This window comes from Ricinus communis, chromosome 2 (assembly GCF_019578655.1).
Source record: "Ricinus communis isolate WT05 ecotype wild-type chromosome 2, ASM1957865v1, whole genome shotgun sequence".
NCBI classification, from domain to species: domain Eukaryota; kingdom Viridiplantae; phylum Streptophyta; class Magnoliopsida; order Malpighiales; family Euphorbiaceae; genus Ricinus; species Ricinus communis.
The window spans coordinates 32,146,937-32,153,234 of NC_063257.1; the positions used below are offsets into that span (position 1 = coordinate 32,146,937).

General features: G+C 35.3%; 1 pseudogene; it reads left to right on the top strand.

Moving 5' to 3' along the window:
- The first annotated feature begins 3,274 nt into the window (after positions 1 to 3,274).
- Positions 3,275 to 4,481, top strand: LOC107261981 (annotated as a pseudogene).
- Positions 4,482 to 6,298: the final 1,817 nt, after the last annotated feature.

Genomic DNA, 6,298 nt, shown 5'->3' on the forward strand with positions numbered 1-6,298 from the left:
TAGTGATTATTTGTTTCTATTTCTAGCTCTTATTTTTTGTATATATACAGACCTGTACCAAGGCATGTAATATAGAAGTTAATACAATCTCATATTCTTCTCTTCACATTATTTTTTATCATTTTTCATGGTATCAGAGTCAGGCTCTATACTTTAAATTTCTTTAATCTCTTTTTTGTTTGTTTGTATTTTTACTTTGGTTTCTTTCTTTTGACTTCTCATATGATATCATACACTTCTATCACTCAATCCATTTGAAATCATACTTTCCAGAAACCAAGATTATAATCATTAGAGACATTACTGGAAATTTCACTTTCTTTAAACAAAAGGAATCCATTTGTTGCTGTTACTTCAACAATTTATATTTCCAGGTCTATGATATTTTGACTCATTTATTTCATGGAGAAATCTGACGTCTCACATCCAATTACTACTATCCTTAATAGGAAAAGTTATGTTCTTTGGTCCCAAGAAATGTCAAGCTTTCTTCGAGGAAGAAAGCTATGGAGCTATGTTAATGGCGCTGCAATAAAACCAATCAAGGGCAAAGATGAGGAGCAATCCAAATATGTTCAGCAGTTTGAAGAATGGGACAGTAAGAATCATCAAATTCTTACTTGGTTTCGAAACACCTGTATCCCATCCATCAAGCTCCAGTTTGGATGCTTTGATACTGCAAAAGAGGTGTGGGAATTATTGTCAAAGCGCTATTCAACAACAAACGCCATTCACAGATTTCACCTTTACGGTACTCTTACTCGAATGCATAAAAAATCAGGTCAGTCCATCAATGATTTTTTATCTGAAATGACTACTGCATGGGACCAATTATCATTATCTGAACCAATTTGGCATGATTCTCGTGATGCTGAACTCTATGCTAAACAAAGAAATGAATTTAGAGTTTATCAGTTCACTTTAGCTTTAAATGATGACTTTAAGTCAGTAAGGTCCGCTTTGTTACATAGGAATCCTTTTCCAGATCTTGACACTGTAGTTACAGAGTTATTGAACGAAGAAGCTCGTTTAATAAATTTGAAACCTCATCAGTCAGTCCTCTCTACTGATACAATCCTGGCTACTACTGCATATTCGCAAAATAAAGGGAAAAACTGTAGGTATTGTCATAAAGATGGGCATCTTATTTCTGAATGTTTCAAGTTACAAGGCAAGCAAGGAAAGTACACCCAATGCCGATCCAAGTTTGGTAAGGCATTTACTCATACTTCTGCAGCTACTACCATTGAGGAGGATTCTTCACCTGGTAATTCCTAATCTCTGAATGAGCTACTAAGCCAGATAGACATTGACACATTGAAACAAGCTCTAGCTCAATCCTTTACGGGTAACTCCACTTCCTCTGCCTTTTCTGCCACCAAAGGTACAACTTCCTCTTGGTTCTTTGATTCTAGTTGTTGTAATCATATAACTGTAGATCCTCATTTATTCCAAACTAAAAATGTCATATCTTATGCTCTTGTTATACATACAGGTGATAATTCTTGTCTATCTGTCAGCCATATGGGTCACATTGCTACTCGTAATTTGTTCTTACCATGCATTTTTCTTATATCTAAGCTTTCACTAAACCTTATTTCTGTTGGACAACTTTGTCAGAAAGGTTTTGACTTACATTTTTCTCATCATGGTTGTTATGTGTAGGATCCACAAACGGGGCAGATCCTTGGGACCGACCGTAAAGTTGGTCGTCTGTTTGAACTATCTTCTTTTCAACTCCTTTCACAAACAAATGTTGTCCCTTCTTCTGTATCTCAATGCGCTTACGTCTCCTCGTCAACTTGGCACTCTTGCCTTGGTCATGTTTCTTCTTCTAGACTCAAATCTTTATGTTCTAGCGGTGCTTTAGAAAATATTAAATATCAAAATTTTGATTGTGCTTCTTGTGAACTTGGAAAACAACATGCTTTACCTTTTAATAAAAGTACTTCCTTTTCTTCTGCTATTTTTGATCTTGTGCATACTGACATTTGGGGACCATCCCCTATAGCCACAATGGGTGATGCAATTTATTTTGTAATCTTTGTGGATGATCACTCTCAGTTTACCTGGATATACTTTCTTAAAAATCTTTCTCAATTATATGAAATCTATGCTAACTTTGCTTCTTTTTTCAAAACTCAATTTTCTTGTAGCATAAAAACTCTTCAAACTGATAATACCATGGAATACAAAGACTCTAAACTTTTACAACTTTTGTTACAATATGGTACTGCAATCCGTGTCCACAAACATCTCAACAAAATGGTTGTGCATAGCGAACACAAAGACATATCTTGGATACTGTTCGCATTCTTTTGACTTCTGTTGCTTGTCCTGAGCGTTTCTAGGGCGAAGCTGCTCTCACAACTGTTTATACCATTAATCGTGTCCCCTCTCCGATTATTACTAATCAAACTCCTTATGAGCGATTATATGGTACCCCTCCTGATTATACTCTACTTCGTGTTTTTGGATGTGCTTGCTTTGTTTTCTTACAGCCACATGAACGCACAAAATTAGAACCTCATGCGCGTCTATGTTGCTTTTTGGGTTATGGAATCGAACATAAAGGTTATAGATGTTGGGACCCTATCTCTAAACGTCTGCGTATTTTATGACATGTTACTTTTTGGGAACATAAAATATTTTCTACAGTCTCTGAGTTTCAAACGTCTACAAATAGTCCACCTTACTTCTGTGATCCTTCCGCTGACTTATTTCTTGAAATACAAACTGTCCATAATGAAAATGAGGATTCTCCTCTTTCTCCTAATATTGTTATTGTAGGACAAATAGATGACCAACCTATTGCCTATCCTGCAGGATCTAACACGTCTGAGGATTCTACATTATTAGAAACTTATTCAAATGATCTTCCTCCTAGAGTACGCCAACCATCATCTTATCTCTGTGATTATCATTGTTATTCTACAATTGCTACTTTACATGAACCTTCCTCTTATAAGGAAGCTAGTACTAATCCTCTTTGGCAGCAAGCTATGAAAGAAGAATTGCAGGCTTTAACAAAGATATAAACTTGGGATTTGGTGGATCTTCCGGTTAATAAAGCTGTCGTGGCATGCAAATGGGTTTTAAGATCAAAACTCATGCTGATGGATCAATAGAACGGTATAAAGCTCGTTTGGTGGCCAAGGGCTTTACTCAAGAATATGGTATTGACTATGAAGGAACCTTTGCACCTGTAGCTCGTCTTACTTCTGTTCGAAGCCTTATTGCTATAGCTGTTGTACAAAAATAGCCATTGTTCCAAATGGATGTTAAAAATGCTTTCCTTAATGGGGATCTCTCCGAAGAAGTCTACATGAAACCCTCGCCAGGTTATGATCATCCAACTAGTAAAGTTTGTTATCTTCATAAAGCCTTATATGGTCTTAAACAGGCTCCTCGTGCATGGTTTTCCAAATTCAACTCCACAATTCACAAATTTGGATTTACTTCTAGTTCGTATGATAACGCTTTGTGTCTTCGCAAAACGGATAAGGGATACACCCTTTTACTGTTATATGTGGATGACATGATTGTTACAGGAGATGATTTGCAGGGAATTACAGAGTTGAAACAATTTCTCAACAAGCAGTTTGAGATGAAAGATCTTGGTCGTTTAAGTTATTTTCTTGGGATTGAAGTTTCATCTCATAGCTCAGGCTATTCCTTGTCTCAGGCAAAATATGCAACTGATCTCTTAACTCGTGCCAACCTGACAGATAATAAGACTTGCAATACTCCCCTTGAAGCTAATGTCAAGCTTTTACCGATAGATGGCACACTTTTGGATGATCCTACTCTTTACAGGCAATTGATTGGAAGCCTTATTTATTTCACCGCCACTCGTCCAGACATAGCTCATGCAGTTCACATGGTTAGCCAGTTCATGGCTGCCCCTCGCAGTTCTCATTTCAGTGCAGTTCTTCGAATTCTTCGTTGTATCAAGGGTACTTTGTTTCATGGCCTTCACTATTCTTCACAATCCTCACTCATATTGCATGCATTCTCAAATGCTGATTGGGCAGGTGATCCTACTGATAGAAGATCTACGTCTGGCTACTGTTTTTTTTTTGAGAGATTCTCTCATCTCTTGGCAGAGTAAAAAGCAAACAGTAGTTTCCCGCTCGAGTACGGAGGCGGAATATAGGGCCCTTGCTGACACAACTTCCGAGGTTTGTTGGTTGTGATGGTTGTTACAGGACATGGGAGTTTCACAATCTAATGCCATAAATATTTACTGTGACAATCACAGTGCCATACAAATTGCTCGTAATGACGTTTTCCATAAGCGCACCAAACATATTGAGATTGATTGTCACTTCATCCGGCATCATCTCATCAATGGCACTCTTCAACTCTCTCATGTGTCTTCTATTGATCAGACAGCTGACATATTTACTAAAGCTCATCCACCTGGTCGTTTTCATGACTTATCTTGCAAACTCAATTTACTAAATTCTTTGCCACCTTGAGTTTAAGGGGGGATGTTAGATTATATTAGTCAATAATCTACTTCAAGATTTTAGTCATTTGTTTATATTCTTGACCCACAATTAGAGGGGCTGATTTTAGGTGATTGATTTAGTGATTATTTGTTTCTATTTCTAGTTCTTGTTTTCTATATATATACAGACCTGTACCAAGGCATGTAATATAGAAGTTAATACAATCTCATATTCCTCTCTTCATATTATTTTTTATCATTCTTCATAGCTAATCAGATATCTGAAAGTCTATCTCTAGCACCTCGATCTTGTTCTCATACAAGTTTCGTGTAGGCAGTTCCCATTCAGTAGTAATAGGTTAGTCGACTCCTCAACATAGATTCATAAAAAAATGCCTCATACAATCACTCAACTGAGATTGCATAATCACTAATGGTTTGTAGAATAATGAAGGAAAGCTCAGTTTTGTTGATGTATATAACTTTTTCTGTAACACAGCTCTTATTGCAAAAGCAAATGCCCTTACGAGCACAATCAGATGTGCAAGCTACTTGAAATGGAACAAGATGATTTGGGATAAGAGGAATGTCCACATTGTTGATTGGGTTATTAAGAATTCTTATGTTCTTTATAATCTAGGCTAGTTATTCAGTCCTCCCACTGAACTTTCTCAGTTGCTTCTATTGGATTGTAATCCTCTCACTTAATGATATCTCATTATTGATAAGAAAAGGTACTTGTGAGAACCACGCTTTCTACTTTTATATTTCAATTATATTTTGTATAAAGCTTAGTTTTATATGGAAGAGACTATATCCTGGAAAACTTAGCTAGAACCATTGGTGTATAATGTGTGAATGTGAATTTGAAAGACCATCTTTACTTTACAAATATAAGAAAATCTTGTGTTATATCTCTGGGTAAAATGCACAAATGGTATCACAATTATGTCCCATATATCCATTTGGTACAATAACTCATAAATTAAAAGCAATAGTGCATTTTCTCCCCATTAATGAATTAGACAATGGTTTTTTATTGTTCTGTGCTGACATGGCAGCCAAATTTCTCACCAGATAGCGTATCGCCTTACCTAGTGTATCAATTTATCATAGTCTAACATGCTAAATTGATATATTAGACAATATGACATATTATCTAGTGAGAGATTTGGTTGTCACATCAGCACAAAACAATTAGAAATTATACAAAATAGCTGGAAAGTATGTAGATACTGTTGCCTGATTCATTAATGAAGAGGAGGGATACTACTAATTTGATTTATGAGTTGCAATACCAAATGTATACATTAGACATAGTTATGATATCATTTATGTATTTTACCCATATAACTCTATTATTTATAATTTGAATAAAAAAATTAATCTCGTTTAAGAAAATAGGTTCAAGAACTCGGTATGATTTGCAAAGTATATTCAACATAATCTTGAATGATAAAAATTACGAAGCTTTATAAAAAGTGTACTATAGAATGCAAAATATTATTTAAAAATTTTCTACTAGATATGAATAATTAGTATGTTTGCAGATTCTATTGAATAAGAATCAAAACGCATGCGAAATTCCCTTTATAAATAAAGGCTTTTATAAAATAGAGGAGATTGGATAATGGGGTTTAGGTATCACCTTGGATGATACATCTCAACTTCACTTTCAGTAGACAATACAAGCCTTAATTTTTAGTATTCGAGGTATAAAAGGTTCCCTTGTATTGATTTTTGCACCTTCTTTACCCAATTAACCATATTGAAGAGTTACTTGGCAAATAGAATTTTTTGAAATTATTTTTGAATTATTGACATATTTTTCTTTATGTTGCTTAC